This window comes from Aedes aegypti, chromosome 3 (genome assembly GCF_002204515.2).
Source record: "Aedes aegypti strain LVP_AGWG chromosome 3, AaegL5.0 Primary Assembly, whole genome shotgun sequence".
NCBI lineage: Eukaryota > Metazoa > Arthropoda > Insecta > Diptera > Culicidae > Aedes > Aedes aegypti.
In genome coordinates this window covers 263,222,873-263,245,401 of record NC_035109.1, presented here as the reverse complement: position 1 = coordinate 263,245,401, position 22,529 = coordinate 263,222,873, and the positions used below count along the sequence as shown (strand labels likewise).

The following is a 22,529-nucleotide window of genomic DNA, read 5'->3' as shown; positions in this document are numbered from 1 at the left end:
AATATGTTAAGATTTTCCAATGTATGTAAAAATATACACTAGTTCTCCACGCGATTTCACTTCAACTTATTTACTTTAGGGAATATCATCGAGTGCTGTAGATGATAGTATTTAATGGTTTAGGCATCAAATATTTAAATAAAAACGTTTCAAGAAATTGAGATAGCTCCATTGAACTGAAATCTTTTGAACAGGATCAACATTTCAAATTGAATCGGTTTGGCTTTCCAATGATAAAAAATTGTCAAATTTCCAAAGAAGGTACTCGAATGCATTTCTTTTTTGAATATATCTAGAGCCAATCTTGTGGGCATTTGTATTTGTAGATAGAATCCTTTGAATTCAAATGTACATATACCTATGGTTGGCCAGTCAAAGTGAACCAAGACCAACATTTGGGGAAAATACTTTATTATGGTATAAGATGCAGATTTCCCTTAACTCCACTTCAATTTTATCAAATAATTTGTTTGTTTCGAACTGCGAGAAATATGTGACAAATTTACTTTGCATGATCAATAATAATCGATCTACGTATGCAGTCAGAGTGGACCAAGTGCTTTCAATCATAACAACGAAAACGATCTGCGTACTGTGGACTGCAAGGAAATGTTTGACATTCCACATAATTTGTCAGATTTTTGGACGTTGGATTACTTTTTCTTCATCTATCAAAGGATTTTCTTAAATTTTGCATATTGCAAAAAAATTGGCATAATAATGAAAAAAAAAAAAAAATGTAACAATTTCTGTGCAGACAGAGCTGAAAAGTGCCAAGAAGCTTTAATTGATAGATTACTGTTTTTTTAGCTCGATTCCAGAGTCCGCTGGACGTTTTTGTTAGTTATATCGTATCTGTATGGAATATCCTAGAATCCACTAATTGGACCTATACATTTTGGCAGGTTCTCTAGATTTAATCCTTAAAAACCTTGAATTTTTGAACGACCGCAATTCGGAGATCAGCATTTTGAAATAAAGTTTGAAGTAATTGCGATTAGTCTTACAATCCTTGGGTGAGATATCCCCCTGACCCCTCCCCGTTTTCTGGGTAACGGAAAAGTGTCCAAAATTAGTCTCAAACGGATATTTCAACATCCAAATGAGCTAGAAACTTTGTGTCTCCGGAAATGATAATAAATCTAACGACTTTCTAATACATTGCTATGTGATTCCTTAGGAATCCCAAAACAATACGTATAATGCAACTGACAGCATGTGGCAGTGACATCTGTTTAGAAAAAGAGGAATTGCGAAATTTGCGTGACGGAATCTATGGTCCACCCAATCTCTCTCCCACCGTCCAGATACAGGTAGTGAAACGAAGTGTAGAGTATGAGTGCATGCGGAGTGAGATGGCTCACGCCCCCAGCAATAGGGATCGCGGCGCATACCATTGGAGGAAATGTGAAAGAGTATCTTCGGATCGGGCTGCGCGGCAGATTTTGGCTGAGATATATCTGCATTGCAGATTGAGAGAGAGATTTGAGATTTGAACATCTAGTATAAGAACCGATTTAAGCAAATAATATAGATTGCTTGAATTTCCCTAAAAGTTGCGCGATAAAATTGTGAACTGTGTAAGCAAGAAGCATAAAAAACATAGGTAAGAATAATTGTGATCCAAAACACCAAATTATATTCTAATTTCGTTGTGGGATAGCTTTCCTATCACAAAGGGTTTTTCTTCTTCTTTTTTCTGGCATTACGTCCCAACTGGGACAAAGCCTGTTTCTCAGATTAGTGTTCTTATGAGCACTTCCACAGTTATTAACTAAGAGCTTTCTTTGCCGATTGACCATTTTTGGATGTGTATATCGTGTGGCAGGCAGGTACGAAGATACTCTATGCCTTGGGAATCGAGAAAATTTCCTTCACGAAAAGATGCTCGACCAGCGGGATTCGAACCCACGACCCTCAGCATGGTCATGCTGAATAGCTGCGCGTTTACCGCTACGGCTATCTGGGCCTTTATTTTGGGTATTTAGAATCCCTAAGCTTATCGGCGCATCGGGTTTTCCCAGCGCATTGCCACTCTCACGCGAATCAGCGCCAGCCTACGCACAACGGTGCTCATTCTCTTCCGGTGAAATCGTTGAGAGGAAAATCCTGCGCGCTACAGGAGAACGGTGCGACTCTCCCAGTGCCGCTTCGCCAACAAGCGACGCTCAAGCCCATCGCCTTCCGTTCATCGATGATTGATTCGAGTTCCTCAACCAGGAGCACTCAGTGGATCCCAATTAGCCGAGACTGCAGAGAAGCCACGAAGGCCGTCGCTCTTTCTCTCTGTCAATCCGCATCGCGCTGAGAGGTCAGCCATACGATCTGGCGCTCTATAGGCCTATTCACTAGACGTTTCAAATCAGCTGATCGGAAAGCTCTTTGACAGTTCTTCTATGGAGATGACAGTCCCGTATTAGCACCGGTCCTCCACCGATGCAAACAAATCTCGCGGAACATTACTAAAGGACCAATCTAACATTGAGAGGCTCTCTTTGTTTACTTTCTCTTTCATTAATAACTTAGTCACATTAATCTCTTCTGTTGCGTTTTTTGTATGAAACGCTAGTCAAGGAAATTGTCTTTCGATCTATAGTGAAAAACTTCCCAAAATCTTTAGTGTTCCACTGTTATAATCGAAAGAGAACGAGAGAGGAGATAATCTCTCATTTGTACATAGGTCCTTTAGTAATGTTCCGCGAGAAATGCATATGCGGACCTGTCACATGAAAAGGCCTATTGAGCGAGCGTGATACACCAACTTGTCGCCCGCCAACCGACCACCACACCTCGTTAGCCACTCCATCAGATCTCACGAGCTACAGCCTGCAGGCCACGCAACATCATTGCAGCAACACGACGATCGGGCTCCAACGTCAGAACAGAATTTGTACTATAAACTGTAAGTTTTTCACCTCTTTCAGGTCAAAGTAGGACTAGTTTGTAAGCGCTTATTTTAACATTGTGAACCCACAACTGTACCTCAAATATATCGCTTTCTTCGCTTGGTTAAGACTTCCCTAAATTAGATGTGAAATTTTATTCGGTAATTTTTTTCCATTTCTTAATTCGTTAGAGCTTCTAGTTGGGTTGGTCGGAGAAAACTGCGTGTTTGAGCCTCTAGAAATTCTAGCCCGGGTGAAGAGTCTCTTAGCCGGAAATTTGAAAAGCGTCAGCACGAGAGTGGCGCTAAAGCTGCTGTACGTTGTGTGTTAAGCAAGCGTTACAACTGTTTTGAGGAATAAAAGAATAAAAACCGAATTTAGTATGTATACCATTTAATTCCACTAGAGTTTGTATCCTTTGACAGATACGCGTATTTCGACCTCAACTGTAAACTCGTCTTCAGAGTCGAGTCTAGTACACGACACTGTAGACGGCCTTACAGTTGAGGTCGAAATACGCGTATCTGACTATGCAGGCTTTGGAAAATAATAACGATCATTGATACACAAGCCATAATTTCATCCGACTTATCCGCCTGCATTCACACAACACGCATGACATTTATCGTTCGTGGAAGGTACCGAGTCACGAAAGAAAAAAAAAGAGAGACACACACCACCCACTGTTTGGCGCCGATCACTGTGTGCAAATACTTGTTAGGGGGACTGGGGGTAGTTTGCCCACGTTAAGGAGAACAGCGATTTTAGATGTGAAAAACATTATTTTATGCACTTTTTTTTATTTTTTCTACCAAATAGTAGAAACAGCTATCCATTTTAACTTTTCTGGGGTTTATAAATTAATTTAAAAAAAAAAAATGATTGCTTAACTGCATATGTACCGTTTTGATTCATATTACGGACACTTAAGGCCTTAGTGAAGTATAACTTAGCATAGAGCATACAAAATAAATTATTATGTATGATTCCTCAGCGTTATCGAGCGTAGGGAACCCTTAACTTTCGAATGGTTGGTAGAGAATAAGCTTCCGCAACTTGAATAATTTCAAATAAATCGAAATGTGTGGCCTTTTCATGATTCTTATTCCGGACGCTTCTTAACTTTAGCCTCATAATCCGGACACTTTGATTCGAATTCCGGACAGCGCATGGATATCATCAATAGAAAAGTCAAATCATCAATTGAAGTCGTCAAGCCACTAAAGAGCCGTCTAAGGTAGTTGGACATTATAAATTTGCATAGATATTTATGGAAAAAGCTTATTGAAACGAGTGTCAAAAGTACTAACTTTTGAACGGCAAATATTGAAACATTTCGTGTGAAATGTTTCCCATACAAAGTAGAGTGTCCGGAATTTGAAGCTGTCCGTAATATGATTCAAAACGGTATTGTTTTGCGGGGTAAAACGCCCCGCTTGAGTTCGGCGTTAGCCATGCTGTAAACGAACGCACACAATCATGCTTGTATATGTGCTCCATACATCCGGGCGTTTGTTCAGATGTTATTGTTCTATAATAGTATACATGATGATGCGAAAAATGTACATTTGTAAGGCTCCATTTCTTGCGTTACTTCAACGTGGCATTACGTTTGGTAGAATTTGAATTCAAACGGCTGTTTTGGTGTTATGCAATAGGGGTGGGCGTTTTGCCCCCAGAGTTGATTAAAGTTTAGGTCCTTCAGTGAGCTTTTCGAGGGCAAATTTAACATATGTTTTGGGCGTAATACAAACTACGACAGTGCACAAGTTGGCTCTCAGCAATAGTTTCAGAAATTTGGTTATTTATCGACCTAGAAAATGACATTGAAAATCGCACAAAATTGCAACGAAAACAGCGAAAAACGTTTTTATACGATTTTATCGATTTGGTTGCGAAAAACATATTAGAAAAAGCATTTTTATCCATTTTCTATGATCTAGGGTGAAAAAAAGCATTCTAAAATACATCGTTCGTCCAAATCGATGGTGGCGCCATTTGCCCCCTATGGGCATATTACCCCCAGTTCCCCTACATTCGCTGATACATTCTCATTCTGATCAAGAAACAGAGGCCAATATTTTCGTTTTTCTTTGCTATGATTGCAACCAAAGGGGTGTCCGATGACCCAATAATTCATTATTAAGTTGTTTAAGGTTGCATTACCAGAAAATATGAAAGTTATTAACAATTTCATGCTAAACATAAATCACCCGAACAGCTCGATATCGTTGTAGTCTGTCTGTAAGAGTTGCTGCTCTTGACCGCTCTCTCACAACGTACCAAACGAGGCAACATTCATAGGGCTCTCCGATTGCGATGTGCCACGGTACGCATAACCCGTGCAAAAACAGATTCTGGTGTACTGGTCTTCGAATTATGGCCATTTAGGAATTCAAGGTTTGTCCCGGGATTTTAAGGGTTAATTCGGTCCACTCTAACTGAATGCATATGTCACCAATGCTCTGAGCCAACAAAACGTTGTTTTTCAGACTGTAGTATACAGCTAAAAATGTTTTGTAAATTTAAGTTTATTTTCATGCACATATGTATTTACAGCATCAAAATAAATGTAAATTTCAACGACTAGTCTCTTATTTTTCGATCGATTTCACTCTTAATTTACACGGTCATGTAAAATTCAACCAGTTTTAGTCAAAAACTGAATGTTTATTTATTTAAGTTTACATGATGCTGTAAACATACATAAACTTTGTCTATTTTAACAGTAGTCTTCAGGTTAAACTACATTGAAATTTAAATATTTTTTCTGTGTAGTTACACTCGTTTTAGAACTGAAGATGTTATTAGAACTTGTTATTAGACACCACAAAAGACATATCTGTCTGAGATATCATTGCGGAAAAGTGTCGAGAATGAATTTCAGCTACCGTAATCCGGAGTATCATTGATCAGCGGGGTAACATTGATCGAAATGACTCATCTCATAATAAGTTGGTATCATCATTTATTGATGAAACATTTCCAAAGCATGAATGTTGCTTCTCTTTCTTATATTTATAAGCTATTGAAAATTAAGATTTTTGCAAAAATTGCGTTAGCTTTGTACGTAAATTTGTCAAGTTTGCGAAACAATGATTTCAATGGTTAAGGATGACACTACCGAAGATTCATGTCTCACATAAGTTCTGCAAGCGATATGAGCAAGGAAAATGCGGTTCTCACTAAAAATGGCATCGCCAAAAACGATTCCGCTATCAAATTTTTTATAACTATGTTCAATTAGGCAAAATTATCGAATTACTGTTAAGAATGTATAATTCCCTTAGGAAATTGCCTACCTTTAGGCGTATTCCGCTGTTCGAGGTGTTTTTAATTTAAAAATAACTCAAAAAGTAAATGAGATGTAGGCGTTTGGACATCATATTCAGCTTCAGGAGCCATGATTTAAGTATGTAACGACATTTTCAATATTACCGAATGTTGTTTACATGGATGATCAATGTTACCCCATATCAGCTAAATGAAAAAATCACATAAAACATTTTTGTAAACATGCTTAAATCTTTCAAAAACCAAAATACAGTATATAGTCACGAGCTATGGGTGGCAGTACTTGTTTTAAAAATATTAAACTCAGAGCATTTGCATTTTTGAATTAAATATTTAAGAAATATCCAAAAAACTGATCAATGTTACCCCGGATTACGGTACTCAGGGTTCCATTACTAGCATTGAAACCCTAAGCCCTGAAATAAACATATAGGGATAGTGTACCAGTTATGGCCATAGTGGTTCCCTATTTGGCCATATGTGACATTTTAATAACATTCACATTTTAAATCTTTTTGAATGCTTGAACACCATGATTTATCTTAGATCTAACTACTACAACACACAAAAAATTTCAAAATTTAAAGACGTACAAGTAATCACGTATGGCGCAATAGGAAACCACTAAGTCCATAACTGGTACACTTACTCTAAATATTATTTTAAATACTCAAACCACTTGATCTCATGATTCCATCAAAGAAGTCTTTTCTTCTTCTTCTTCTAGGCGTTACGTTCGCACTGCCAACGCGTTTTTAAATTAGTTGCAGGGCTAAAAAAATTTGGTTGTTAAGTTTTGTGGTGACCCTCAAAGACCAAGAACAAAATAAATAAAGATAAAATAATTGTGCCAAGATTTGAATTCGTTTCAAAAAAAAAGTTTACAATACAGAAAAATGTACATTTCTTAGATAACCTGAAGTTTCTCGCAACGCAATTGCATTTTTTTAAATATCTAAATCTTTCATTTAAAAAGGCTTTTTTTTAGCTCACTCTTCTCATTCTCTCGACTTATTTTCAACTCATTTTCGATTCATACCCTTTGAGACACCATTCGTAAAATAATCCATATAAACATTGTTTTAAATGCTCAACCCACTGTAACTCGTGGTTACCCCAACAAAATGTTTTCAAATTTACAGAAAGGATGCTCTGATATCACATCTTTTGAATGTTGAATATAAACCTGGTGATTATTTGACGTATGTCATCAAAGGTAAATGATGCACCCTACGGGTATTTCTTTAAACTTCAAAAATATCCTTTAGAAATTGTTTAAAATCTTCTAATCACTATCACTTTTGTTTCCCTTGATGAAACATGTTGAAATCCATTATGCTAGGATACCATGGTCATTTTTTCATTTGTTAATAACGGTTTCCGACACACCGCGGGCGGCTTCGGTGGCTTCGGGAGCGGCTTGTTTCAACAATAATGGCACTTTGCGCGCTTACTGTACTTCTCTTTTCGGTGTCAACCCTAATTAGTCACCTTCCCTCGGCTCGTAAACGGTTCTGCCTGCTTCTATTGAAGCGTGTTTTATAGTTGACACGAATTGGTATAGCGTATCGTGTCGCGTTATCACTCGCTAGTTCTTCGCATTATTGCACGAAACGCGGCAGTCCCGGAACGTCACATGGAATAAAACTGAACTGGAAGAGCCTTCCCCGTTTTTTTTTCAATAAGTGTGTCACTTTAAAATACATAAATGATAGCGCCTACGCCAAACAACTATTAACGAGCGTTATCAGACGCGACGACGGGTTGCCTAATTTAAACTCTCTAAAATTCTCTTCTTCTTCTTTCTGGCGTTACGTCCCCACTGGGACAAAGCCTGCTACTCAGATTAGTGTTCTGATGAGCACTTCCACAGTTGTTAACTGAGAGCTTTCTTTGCCGATTGACCATTTTTGCATGTGTATATCGTGTGGCAGGTACGAAGATACTCTATGCCCTGGGAATCGAGAAAATTTCCTTTACGAAAAGATCCTCGATCAGCGGGATTCGAACCCACGACCCTCAGCATGGTCATGCTGAATAGCTGCGCGTTTACCGCTACGGCTATCTGGGCCCCTAAACTCTCTAAAATAAAGTTACACAAAATCGGGCACTTCTGTACAAACACACCATGTGTGTACTCTCACACATCTTGAAAAAATGATTTTGGGCTGATTTCGGCTCAATTTTCTCAAACTTAACGACGATCTCTATGCTTAATATTTCGGAGCTCCTTCATGTCTCATATACTTTGAAGAAATCATCTCAGGAGCAGGTGTTTTAGCAATTTATACACATGTTGGTCCAGAAGGGCTCAATTTTGAGAAACTTTATTTAAGCGTGAAGCTAGCGAGACATACACTATCACTACGCAAAAAGGTGCATCCGAATTCTAGGAGCCAACAACGGAAACAAACAGAGTTTCAAGAACGAATGTCGCACAGAGACGCCCAGAGAAGAGGATATCTCGCGCCCGGTCACGTTGCCGACGATGCGTTTTTTCCTTGCGTGCGGTTGTTTACGCTGCGAGTGAGACGCGCGCGCGAATCGACGCGCGCTGTTGCTGTAACCTGCAAACAGATCGACCGGCGATCGAATACTAATCATACACATGGTTAGTAAGCAAGAAGCCTTCCTCGGGTCAATGTGTAGCCAGTGCTGCCGGATTTGTTAGTTCGAAGTGACCGGAGTTTTACATTTAAGTGTTGTTTTGATGGAATGTTAACGTATAAATGCTTCGAGTTTTTACAAATGAGAAATAGTAGATTAGATAATGAACTTAACTAAGGTGAAGATGCATCGAAGCCAAACCACGAATTTTCAAGAGCACAAATCTAGAAAACCTGACAACCGTTCGCGCTGGAAATTTGATCGATTGGTCACCACCAGCAAGTGACTCTTTACACAAAAAGAACACATTTTTTATGAACATTCCATGGTGGCATTTTATTTTTTCGTACTGTTTTAGTACAAAACTCTTAAAAAATGCATTTTGCACATGTTTTGGTAATTAAATACTAAAATTTAGTAATTCTGTAATTATCCGTGTTTGTGAGTGTACCATACTTTGATTTTTCTGTATGTCGATACTTCTCGAACTCGATGCAATCTTTTCCAATTTTCTATGCAAGTTTACCTCTCTAACTCGATATTGTCATGAAAACTTTCATATATCCTCAAAATGTTAATTAACGCCATGAACTTAAATATTGTGATTGAACTCATAGTAAAATGAAGATTTACAACCCTTATCAGGTTTATAAGTTTTTTAATTTTTGCGGCCTGTTCTAAAAATGTAACGTACGTAAACGTGTTAAAATTTTACTAATTTTAGCGTTAAAATTACTACAGTTAAACTTCCATGACTCGATATCGACTCATGGAACCATATTAAAAGCGAAATTTCATGGTTACTATGATGATCCCTCGAAACAGCTATCCAAAGCATTCCTATTCTATGACTCGATATTTCCATGAGTCGATGGTCCCTTCAATATCGACTCATGGAGGTTTGACTGTATTACGAATGTATTTTTTCGAATTAATGATAGGTGTACACTGAAAATGTCTCTTTGTATTTTATCCAAAATCTATTTCGTAAAACAATACTTCGTACATATTACGCTATTTTCATTCACCGTACGAAATATTTGTATTTGACAGAATGTCGCGATTTAGTTAGTTTATGAAATATTCGTAAGATGCACGAATCTCAATAGAGCGCTGCATATGACGAGCCTAACCTCACTTATTTGACAGCTGCTGGTCCTGTTGTTTACGTTTCGGACTTAGTCGTTTTTTCCATAATTTTTCATCTTCGCATTTCTATCACCAGATGGTGACGATTTTCCACGGTAGGAAGATAGAATAATACGATCCGTGGGTATCTGCAGTAGATTTGACCTCTCCTCGCAGCAAACTTTTACTAAGTCAAAACTGTAAACAACAGGACCAGTACCTGTCAAAATTGATGCGTGACGTCACAGTGCAGTGGAGTATTCGTAGATATGCGTTTTCGTTATTTTTGCTTTTGTTTTTCATTTACGCTACTCGCACTGGATGAAAATTCTTGAATACATATTCAAACAGCCGTAAGCCGAAAGAGTAAAAAAAATAGATTCCACTCTGAACCAACTTGATTATCACTTTTATTCCATTTTAGTTTTGGAATTACGACGGAACCACAAATAAAAAAACAATACCAGAGTCAATCTCACATTGCACAGTGGCCCAGAAAACAGATTTACGCTGAAGGATGCATTTAGAGCTTTGGAATACCAAGTTATTTGTATTGGTTAAGCCCTTTGTTTGATGTAATGCAAAATAAGTTTGGTCCACATTATCACAGAATTGAAATAGCCTACTTTCATATTTGTAGGAATTATGGTATATATGCTTCATCAAAGTAATCAACCATCTAATTTTAAGAAAATTTACAAAAAAAAGTTATTTTGCAGCTCTCAAATTCACCGATTTCTAGCTTTTTTCTATGTTCACATAGGATGGTCCATAGATAACTGGTTCTCTAGCTCCAGTGTTTTCAATTCTAGTATCTCATCAAAGTAGTTTATGAAATACTTTTAGAAATTTTGAACTTCGTATCTCTTCTTTCAAGTGTTGTAGTTCTTTTCCTCGCAAAATCACATCTACTCTGATTGGGGCAAATAAACAAAATATAAGTTGACGGCATTCAAAAACGAAATGATTTTCTTTATTTTATTAAAACAGATGTGTTATTTCTCTATTTTCAATAACTTTTATCATAAAATATTCAATGACTTTCAAACTAAAGTAGATACCAACCATTTTTTGCATGAACATTTGTTTACTTCGATGAGAAATGTGTTATAAAAACGATGCTCAAAATTTTACTGATTTGGATAATTTTTCCCTCAGTGATCATAGGGTGGTCCAAGAAAACTACGTTTTAAATTGTAGTTTTTCTAATATCACCTTTTCTTCATATTTTCATACAAGATAATTGTTGATGTCTATTTTAGTTCATTATTAAAGTTATTCACATTCAAAGTGGACGTGTTTTCGGTAACTCTTAAACGTAAAAATTGGAGCAGAGTTTTTGTTGATAGAATGGTCTACAACTTTGCTGAAGCATGTTTACCTTAATAGCAAATAAGAACGTTGACTATTTCAATTCTTTGAAAATGTGGACCATTCTAATTTTGAATAACATCAAACAAACTTGTAGAAAACAAGATGTAAAACAACATTGTAGAAAATAGTGTTCGTCTAATGTTTCCTTCCATATGAATATATACAAATCAAATCAGTTTGCCAACATACAATTATGTTTAAGTCACAGACAAACAGACGTAACGCTTAGAACAAATCTCGATCAAAATCATAGTCACGAGGACATGTACGCCCAATGCTAAAATCAGCGTGTTTGGCCGACGGGCCAACAGATGGCAGTAGTGTGTAAACGTCAAACACGAACACAAACGAAGCAAGCGCTGCGGGTGGCGAATTGGCCACCTAACATATCTTTGAATCGACCGTTTAAAAGGTGGTCGATGGACAATGATGAGAGTGTGACGTCTGTTTGTCTGTGTTTAAGTATTCAATTTTTCAAAATGTGAAATTATCGAAAAATACCTAGAAATTTTACCTACGTTTTACTGAATTTTGACGGATTTTCACGCTCTGCCCGTTACATTTTCACTCTCCCTATCTCGATATCCTCCTTATCTTGATATCTCCCTATCTCGATGTGATTTCATTTCCGATTTTCTCTCCGTATGTCGATATTCCCATTATCAAAGGTTACTAGACAAGATTTTAGGGATTCAAAACAATATGTGAAGTTGAAATGAAGTCTGTTTGTTTTTGATTTTCCTGGTAACGGACCTACCTCAAAGGGACCATTTTGATATAACATCTCGATAGTCGACTATTATTTAAAATAAATTAAAAAAAAAACACCTTCAATCATTTGTTTTTTTCTCCAAACCGTGGGAAAGTAACCTATGTCGATTTGAAAAAGTAATCAAGAATTGTTTAGTATTACGAAACTTTTCGTTTGCTTTACGAAATCATTCGTTGTTTTCTGCTACGGAATGGTTTCGTAGACACATTTCGTAGAATGAACTAATTTTTGATGCCGTCACACTGCAACTTCCAGCGGGAAGAAAACTTTTACTGCGGTCCGTGTTTACAAATCTAAAGCCGGGAATGATCGACCACCACCTGAAAGAGTTCTCGCAACGCCCAGGGAAGCTTGGAAGACCCGGTATCGGTGGCACCCACAGATCCCCTTTCATTGCTCTGAAGTAGAATGGCCTGTTGTTTCGGTTTATTCTTATGTTTCAGGTAGCTAATTAGATCAAAGTGCAAGTGAAAAAGCAATGCACAGTGCCTCAAACTCATTTTTGTACAGGGAACTGTATTGATATCAAGTTGGTAGAAGGCTATCAACAAATATTATTGACTTCGAAATACTTCATCAACAATAAACCTTCATTATTTAGAAAGTATTTTAAATTCGATATATCATTTGATCAGTATTTACCAACTTGATGTGCAAACAGTGCCCTGTATGCATACTAATCTGAAACACTGTATTTATCCCAGCAAATCGTACACTGAAACAAGCATTGAAGTAATGAGAACTATGAACATGTTTTTAAATTTACCATTACAATCACGATTGAGCTATCAAGAACGCTTTTTATTTGCGTTTTGTTCCCTCTTCATCCAACCGCATCGATAGCCGAGCGGTAAGCGTTCGCGCTTGACAATCGCAAGATCCTCGGTTTGATTCTGGCCTGCTGCAAGTTTTTAACCATGATATAGTAATTTTTACTGTCGAAATGGTGCCATGGTAAAATTGAATGCACAAAATATTTGAAATAAATGCAAATTTAGTCTGCACAAATCAAGTGGCGTTGTGTATTTAATGTAACCCTCTAATATAGTAATTTCAACTGCAACGCTGTTTTCAGCGTATGTTTAGTGAGATGCACGAAACCATTTCGTCGAATGCACGAAAACTCTAGCACTTTTACGAATGATTCGTACATTGCGTATTAATATTCGTTCCTAACACCAAATGAACAAATTTCGATTACAAAATGTTTAGTACAATATAATTTAAAACGAATAATTTCGAAACTTAAACGAACAATTTCGTTATATAAAACAATATATATTTTCAGTGTACAGATTAAAAATATGTCTTCTGTATCTCGATACCTTATACCGCATTTATGGTTATACATTACGCATTAGAACGAATAGGCTCCTAAAGCCCTGTCCCCATTTTAGTACCAAACGCTTAAGTTTGGACCAAAAACATGCTTATTTAATTTTCAATGTTTTTCGCTTGTTTAAGTCCAAAAACATTTTTATGTATTTTTAGATTTTGTCACACTCTTCGGCTTTAACTCAAATTTTGAGTGTATTTTGTTTTCCGTGTCCCTTCCGAAATGCCACTTTATTAAAACAAAAACTCCTATGATGTTTTTGTCGACTAACCGAACGTCAAACATGATCAAAAGTGTTAAGGTTAATTTATGAACCCAATTTTGAAATTAAAGTTTAAACATGATATAGCCGTTATTTAAGCGGGAAAAATTACTCAAGTAGTTGCTGTAACATGCTCTTTCGTGTTATTAAATAAAAACAAGATTTAATTAAACTTTTTAGGACCCTATTGCCTTTGTTCTCTCTGATCAATATTTTATTTTTCATTTCATCATTGGTCAGCTGGCATCAAAAATGAGATGCTTGAGAATTGGCCAGATTGTTCCATTCTGTTCTCCCGCAGGTATCGAAGAAGCCAAGGTTAGGAGGTTGGACTGAAGTGGACTTAAGTCGAGATTTCATTAGGGTAATGTGTCAACTTATGCCCAAACACTACTTTCTAGGATCTGATTTCTATCGATTAGGGCTCACAGATCAACTCCAGCTGCAGTGCAGGTTACCAAGATATCAACCACGTAGTTTGGCCTTGAATACGGTATTGCCAGATCTGATTTTTGTACATCCCTCAGGGCCTAAGGGAAACAAGAAGAGAAAGATATTAGAGCTAGTGGGCAAAATTGACCTTGTGCTCATGAAGCTAATGTACGATTTTTTTAAACAAACTAACATCATTGTTTGACTCCTCCTTCTCGTCGGTCAACTTGTCCACCTTGTGTCCCCTTGAAACCCGTCTTTTTGTATCGTTACAGGTTATCATTGTCCACTCAAGGTTCTACCGGGAGCAAAACTAACACGTCATAACTGCTGAATGTTAACGGAATGATCCCATTAGCCTACCCTTTCCTTAATTTGGAAGCATACATTTATTACGTAACGCTAAATTTGGAAATTTTACACCCCTCCTCCCCGTCCGTAACGCTTTTTGCATGAAAAATTTCAAATTTTTGTGTGAACCGTTACGCTTGAGCCTACCCCTCTCCCCCTAGAGCGTTACGTAATTTGTGGATGGCGCCTTTTATTCTTAACTTCGTCCAAACCGCGAGTTTTATAGTTCCCCAAACTAACGTAGAAAATGTGTTAAAACAATCAACATAACCCAAGTCCATAATGTCGAAAGGCACATGATCCTATTGAATAAATTATGAAGTAAGAGAAAGATATCTTATACCGATACTGAAGGTTCCAGTGGTAAAATTAATTGATAATTGGGTTTTGTGGTGATGTTTAATGAAGGAAATAGAGCAGAGCAGTTTTGAGGTATGTTTTTGAGGAAGTTGAAAATGCATTATTGCGTATTGCATGCACGTTTGCCAGGATATATGCTGACTTTTGTGCTTTATTTCCTACAGAAATCAGTTTTCAGGTGCTAGGAAATACGAATCAACTAAGTTCGTAATATCTGGTATCTGGTCATTGAAATGAAACGGTGAATTTTGTATGGAGGCTGCAAGCATGTTAGAAGTTTTGATTTAATCTATATTAAATCATACAAAAGTTTAAGTTTCTATTTTGCATGATCAGTGAATTGAACTATAATTTTTCAAAATCATAATTTAAATTTCATTTAAACGTCAACGAAACATGAATTTTGGGCATCTTTGGAGACCTGCAGCATACCATTGTGACGTGCTGGAACATTTTTGAAGGTGGTAACGGGTTCAGCAACTACAGAATACTTGCGATGGTCGGGATTCAGTTTCCTCCGTATTCCGTGGATGTGGATCGTTTTGTGTGCTTTAGTAGTTAGATATGAAATAGAGTACATTAATCAATGAGATTTACAGTTCTACTTGTTTTCTTTCATTGATGTTGTTGGCATAGGTAATATCACAGAAAACATACATGGAAAATAGAATCCGAAATTACTCTTTCCCGATCTACACAACCCTGTTTGTTCTTTTAAATGGTTTAAATGATAAGGCAATCTCAAAACTATCACGGAACGACAAAACCTTCAAAATCATAGAGTTTGAATTGTCGCATGATATTATACATATTTTTCAATCATTTACCATAGAACAGGTTTCTAAAAAAACAAAAACATCAATCGCAATCCGAAAAACAATATTTTACATTAAATTTAGTAAAAATAGAATAGTTCAATGTTTAAACCCAGGCGTAATGCAGTATTCTAAAAGCTATGGATAGATAGAACGTAAATTTGTTCCAATTGATAATTTACATAAAAACATCAACGATCTAACATCATTTTATTCATACAGCTGCTACACATTTCCATTAATGCACACATCTTGCAACACTGCACTGGCTCCTACACGTTCCATCAACAATGTACTCCTCCTAAGCTAACCGCGGTGTTTTACGTGCGCAACCTGTGGCGTGTGTGGTTCAGGCAACCTTCCAGCAAGCGTTGCTTTCTTATGGTAGGCAGGTGCTAGTCCGTTTGAACTGCGATTTTTTTACATTTTTCCGCTTGGTATTGATGCTGATAGCAAGTGTTAACAGTATGGATTGAGCCAAAATAATTATCACCAGCATGAAATCATGCTGGGCGTAGGTGTAAATATTTGTTGAAGATTATGCTTATGGCAAGAATCTATCTTTACTCTTTTTTTTTTTTACTAAGTTACTGTTTATTTATCGGGGTGCATCGAGCGGTAATTGACTTTGCTGTATCAATATTTACAATTTAATCAGCTGATTTATATCTTAAAAAAGCAGTATTTTCGGTTTAAATAGGTATTTTTTTACATTAGTTACCTATTCATAAAAAAGCATATTGTTTTTCAGTTGTCCATGATGCTGTAATCAACTTAACTATGTCGTTACCTGGGAGGGAGAAACCGATACGAAATTTATGTACCGTAAAACGGGGTAACTTTGATAATGCGGGTAACTTTGATAGTGAGTAACCCACCGCATACTAAATGAAATATCATAATTTCTGTTAATCAGTTAAGCAAAACGAATGCAAAACTAAAGAATATTAGTATGACACTTCATGTAAGAGTGATTTTCATCTTAATCAAGAACATTTTAGGCTTTTTATATGAATTTAAAAAAATAACACAATTTTAGCATTTTCAAAACGCTTACAAACAATCTGTTCTACGATCACTATTTGATGTAGTTTTGAATAGTTGGCCACTTATCTTTGATAGCCTAGTTATCATAGAACTTGAATACGGTCTCAAATATCTTAGCGAAAAGCATATTCACAAACTGGGACCATTTTTGTAATCTAAGTCAGAAATTTCCATACAACGTTAAACGCCTAGAGGTATGCAATGCCCTACAAATGTTCGTTATTCATTCAATTTTGTTCGAATCATACTCCATTATCAAAGTTACCCCAAAACAGAAAATCAACTTTCGATTATATGAAAAATTATATATCCATTCAAAATGAATCTTTTGCCAATTTATCGACTGTAATCGATAGCTAGGATGCCAGTACTTGTTTTAAAAATATAAATTGTAAATCATTGAAACAGCATGCAAAAATATTCAAGTTTTCTTCGAAAAAACTATCAAAGTTACCCCGTTTTACGGTACGTCATAGTGAGCCGAGATTCTGCTGTCACGAACTGTCACTGTGAGCCCAGATTGTAAGCAATGGACAAACATGATAAAAGCGCGTAATTGATGAAAACTTGTTTTTGCATTTTATCAAATGTGACAAAAAAAAAAAAACGGTTGAAAAGCTATTCAAGCTTATTCAAGAGTAAGTCACGATAGCACCTTTTGTTCTGATTGAACATAATGTATTCAAATACGCATAATTACACTTTTTCCTATATAAACGAAAATAAAGTGCATAGAAAGCTTTGGCCCTTTTTCCATGATTGTCCAGAACGATCAAAGGTACACAACAAAAGAAAACTAGCGATTTTCATCAAGTCTGCCTTGATTGTCTTTGGTATGCTGGAGTTTTCTTGGAGTTTGAAATATTTTTGTGTCATATTTCGTGTGTAGTGTCGGTGCCTCCCTCCTAGGTCGTTACTACTTTTCCAATTTTGCCTAATAACTTTTTAGTCAAAATATACCATTTAAGGTACCCCGGGGCAAGTGGGACATAAAAAACGATAGTTCAAACAAATTGTTCAATAACATGTTCGAATGTCAATATTTCTCAAATAATACAACACAATCACATTTTGACACAGACTACCCAAAAAATAAGTTCTTTTTACTCAAATTTGGCTAAACTGCATTTAGTTTTTACTCACGGTTGGGGTGTTTTGCCTCTCTCGCAACAGCAATGTTGTCAAAAACAGAGAGAGACGCACCGACCCAGCGTCGAAGTTCAATGGAATAAGCCAAATTTGGGTTCTTAAGAGTTCACCTAACGTTAAGTCCATCACGGAGACTTCGAAAGTAGATTTTTTTGCACTGAGTTGTTTGTTTTGCCGCTGTCAAATGGAAACAACCTAGTGATAGGAATATATCAGTTAACCCAAATTTGGGTTATCCTACGGAAGAGTCAAATTGCGTCAAAAGAAGTCAAAGTTGGGTTGATTTGCGGCTTTGTGTACGCACGGTATTTCATTACCAAGGGGATCAGTGAATACAAGAAATACGTGCACCAAAGTCACCAACGGTAGGGTACAGAGCTACTTCGGCACTTCCGTGATTCACTCTGGCATGCGGGGTTTTTCTCGGCCGAATTGTCTGAACCTTTGCAACTAGAAGCACTTCAATACGACGTAGGTATATTGTGGCCAAATATGTCGCATAACCTGTGATCTCGCCCTAAAAGCCATTGGTAACCGGGTGTGTAGCTTGTAGCTACCGAGAAAACGAATGGATTTACACGTTATTCAACAATGCTATGATGAAGAGAAGGTCCTCCTCTATCTCTTAGTGGTGGTAGTTTTCATCCTAGTCCATTCATTTGCTTAGAAACAAGGATCTACACACTCGGTTACCAATGGCTTTTAGGGCGAGATCACAAGTTATGCGAGATATGAGCTCAGTAGCTTTCGAAAATAACAAATTGCCGAAGTGAATCAAAAGTGCCAAGAATAGAATCCGGCTCCCTATTTGACGTTACACACTGTTGTCACGGTCTAACTTGGTGTAATCAGTAAAAACATGATTTTAGACGATTTATGATATCTGACATTAGTTGCACGCAATAAAACGGAGTCATTGGTTCATGTTGTATGCAAGCATCTTACTCTCAAGATCTAGATCATTCTGTCGCAGTTGTATGTGAAAAGTTGTAATATTTGCCTATACAAAGGCGCGAACAAATGTTTTGTCAGTACAGAGAGTGTGGATTCTTATTTTTAGTTGCTGAAATTTTGGAGTTATTTTGGATTTTTGTCCCGAATAATTCAGGTGTTCGAAACTTCGTTTATTCAATAACTTGTTTTCATGGACGCAGCCAACGGAGAGCATGGGGGAGGTCGTATATCAACTGGTTTACTGCAAAGGTTAATATATTGTTTGAAGTTTTAAGAGATAGCCTCCTGCGTTCATGATTATTAGAGACAATGGAAATTCGCAGCAAAATTCTAGAAATTTCGCGGGCAACCAAGGCGATAAAATAAATATTTCGTGGCTTTGTCGCGGTCCCGTAATTTTGACCATATTTTACATGAAAATGCATGTTTGCAGTAAAAATTACCTTCATATGCGTATTTTTTTGGAACTATATAATAAAACATATTTTACAGACTGAGATGATAAGTTTAATATCCTAATTCAAAAATCAACATTTTCTTTCACACGACTTTGATGGAGTATTTCTTTACAAAAAAAAAAATGTTTGTATATGAATTATTTGAACAATCAATGTTGTTAAGGAGCTTTTAACTTAATTTTAACTGTTTTTTTCAGATTTCTGTAGCAATGTCTCATCATATTTTTTTTTTGAAAGTGATCCTTATAACTATCTCGGGGTTTTGCCTTCCATAACTCCGTAAAGCCTTTCAAAAATATTTTTTTGTGTTGCTTTTCACATTGCCACAATTTTTTTAAATTTATGCTGGGATTATTGGAATATGTTGTAATAAAAAAAACTACTAATTGAACTTTAACACTTCACTTCACTTTTGCAAATGAAAAATATAAAATATTAAAAATAAATAGTAAGGCGAAAAATACTTTTAAACTAAAATATGTTGCTTATCTTGACAGATAGGCCTATTTCGTCTGTGACTAAAAGATTTCTTCAGTTTCGAGCGATCTTTTTTCTTATCTCACATCTTTACGAATAAATCCTGTGACTTCCCCAGAATATAGAATGTTTTAATATTGAAACAGGAATTCCTAGAGTGATACCGAGTGTAATTCCTGAAGAAATTTAAGAGGAAATATTCGAAGGAATCTGTTGAGAAATTCCATGTAGGAATCCAAAAAGAAATTATTTTAGAAATCTTTGGAGTTGTGTTTTAAAGTTTTAGATTTGATTCATAGCCGAAGAAAAAAACTAAAATCAAATCCTTGAGAAACCACTGGAATTCCGAGACATTTTCTGGGGGAATTTCTAAAAGTCTTTTATAGTGTCACTCACCTCCCCCACCCTGACGGAAATCCTGGCAATGCACATTTTACGAAGATTTTAAAAGTTGAAGGAAAAAGCTTAAAAAGAGTTACAGTATTCAGACAAATGTAATATTGTTTTGTTGTTACTGAGAAAACAAATGGCTTGATACCTTATTTAACAACGCTACGATGAAGAGAAGATCCTCTATCTCCCAGTGATGATAGTTTGTATCTCGGTCTTACATTGTCTTTCTTTTAGAGTGCTTTAAGATATACAGTGGCCCAATTTCATATTCGTACAGGATACTGATTCCACATCAAGTTAGTAAAAAACTATTAAATGAAGTGTTGAGCTACAAATACTTTATCTACATTGGAGGTAATAGGTGTCATCTATTGTTTTCCAATCACAAAATGTTTCCATTTACATTCATCTTCGGATTAATAGAAAAGTATTGAATTGATGTCTAAAATTCACCCAATTCCATATTCGTACACCAGTTACGGAGGACATCAACCCACACAAATTCGCAACGGTCATCAAGTTCGATAATCAACCAAAGGTATCATCCGGTCACATCGCATAAGTCCACATCACCACCAAAGTCCAACCCCAGGCGGAGCCACGGCAAGTGCACCAAACGACGACGTAGCAAATCGACCTAGCAACAGACGGACCCCGGACGACGGAAGTATGCAGAGTATGCAAACTGGACTATAAACGTAGGTCAGCAGAGTAGGGCAAGTGTAGGTTTCATTATAGCATTAATTAGACAATAAATTCATTCTTTGTTCAATCGTGGAAGTGATAAGTTTAATTCTTTTTTAAAAACTGATCTCCGATAGCCCAATACTTAACTGGCGCAGTCGTGCGGATCGTTTTTTTTAGTAGTGAATAAAAGAGTTAACAGTGCGGAGATCTCACCGGAGGATTACCGAGGAGGACCCTGCAAGGACACCGAAACGAATAAAGGATCCCCGAAAGGACATCGGGAATAAATCGAAACCATGGGATCAACTACACTTGTGATGATTGGGATTCTATGTGTAGTCAGTACACAAACGCATACAATTTACATACAGGACCTATCAACGAACCCAGGACTATTGACGATCACATCTGGACGTTGTTTCATTATCAAAGGACAAGATAGACTGTATCATGAGATCGACCTCGACCAATACCAAAAACTACTGGATAACGTTGACACAATCATACAAGGACTCAGACATTTTGATGCTTTTCATGATCTCACCGTTTTACTTTCCAACAAATATAACAGTATCTTGAAACTTTTCAATAATCTTTTGCCCCATAGTAGAAACAAACGAGGAGCATTTAATCTCCTAGGCTCAAGTATTAAATTAATAACTGGAAATCTAGATTATAATGATCTTTTGCAAATTAACCACGAAATCTCAAATTTGAAAGTAAAAAGCAACAGTCTAATAGAACAAAACAATCTTCAGATTAGAATAAATAAAAAAATTGAAAATCAAGTTAATAAACTGACAAAAACATTTAACGATCAACAAACTTTGATAACTAGAGAGCTGATTAAAATCAAACAGGGGCTAAATAATAGAACAGGAATCAATAACATATCTTTTCTTATCCAGACTTTCAAAACAACCTACCAGCTAGATCAGATAGAAAAAGAATTAGAATCAATTTTCGAAACAACACACTTAGCAAACCTTAATGTAATTTCCAGAAATATCCTAGATAGATCAGAATTGTACCTTATTAGAGAAAAATTAGAACGATTTAACGTTTCCTTTCAAAACCTTGATCAAACATATGAGTTATTAGGGATTAGGTCAGTCTTCAAGGACCAAAAATTATATTTCATCATCTTCATTCCACAGTTAGAGTCCACAAACTTCAATCGCATCTTGATGGAGCCCATACCCGTCGACAGACGAATCATCACACTGCCATTTGCAACCGCACTTGTTGGAAATAACAAGACATTTCTAGTCAAAGAGGAATGTCACTCTATTGGACCAAATACGATGTGCATCATGGACAAATTATTAGACATCTCCAAGGACAGATGTTTTTCCAAACTACTCAGGGGCTTACCAGGTAATTGCTCATTCACCAAATACAACAGAGATAACGGAAACATCAAAAGGCTCACTGAAAACTACATCGTGATAAAAAACGTACCACAAGTCAAAATGACTAACACCTGCAACCTCTCCAACAGAACCTTGAAAGGTACCCTTTTGATCTATTTCGCAAACTGCTCAGTGACTCTCGACAATGTCACATACAGCAATACTGTTTATTACACCAAACCACAACAGACCATTATACCACTAGATGGAGTGAAAATAGATCAACACATTTTAGAGCCAAACATAACAATGGAGATGCTACAAGAATTACATCTCCACAACCGAAAACAGATATCAAGCCTCGAGCTAAAGAACATAACCCACACCTACACTAGT

The 22,529-nt window shown here is 36.6% G+C and overlaps 1 protein-coding gene across 18 annotated transcripts in view; it reads right to left on the bottom strand.

Moving 5' to 3' along the window:
* Positions 1 to 8,761, bottom strand: part of LOC5571124 (bcl-2-related ovarian killer protein) — a 151,957-nt gene extending 143,196 nt beyond the window's left edge. For 6 of the 18 annotated variants that reach the window (XM_021855361.1, XM_021855349.1, XM_021855348.1 and 3 more), the window contains exon 1: positions 8,537 to 8,761. The gene's annotated coding sequence lies outside the window, so the exon portion shown is untranslated. Of the gene's footprint in view, positions 1 to 7,633; positions 8,038 to 8,536 lie in introns of those variants that run through there. The other 12 variants (XM_021855342.1, XM_021855343.1, XM_021855357.1 and 9 more) reach the window with 7 other exon arrangements.
* Positions 8,762 to 22,529: the final 13,768 nt, after the last annotated feature.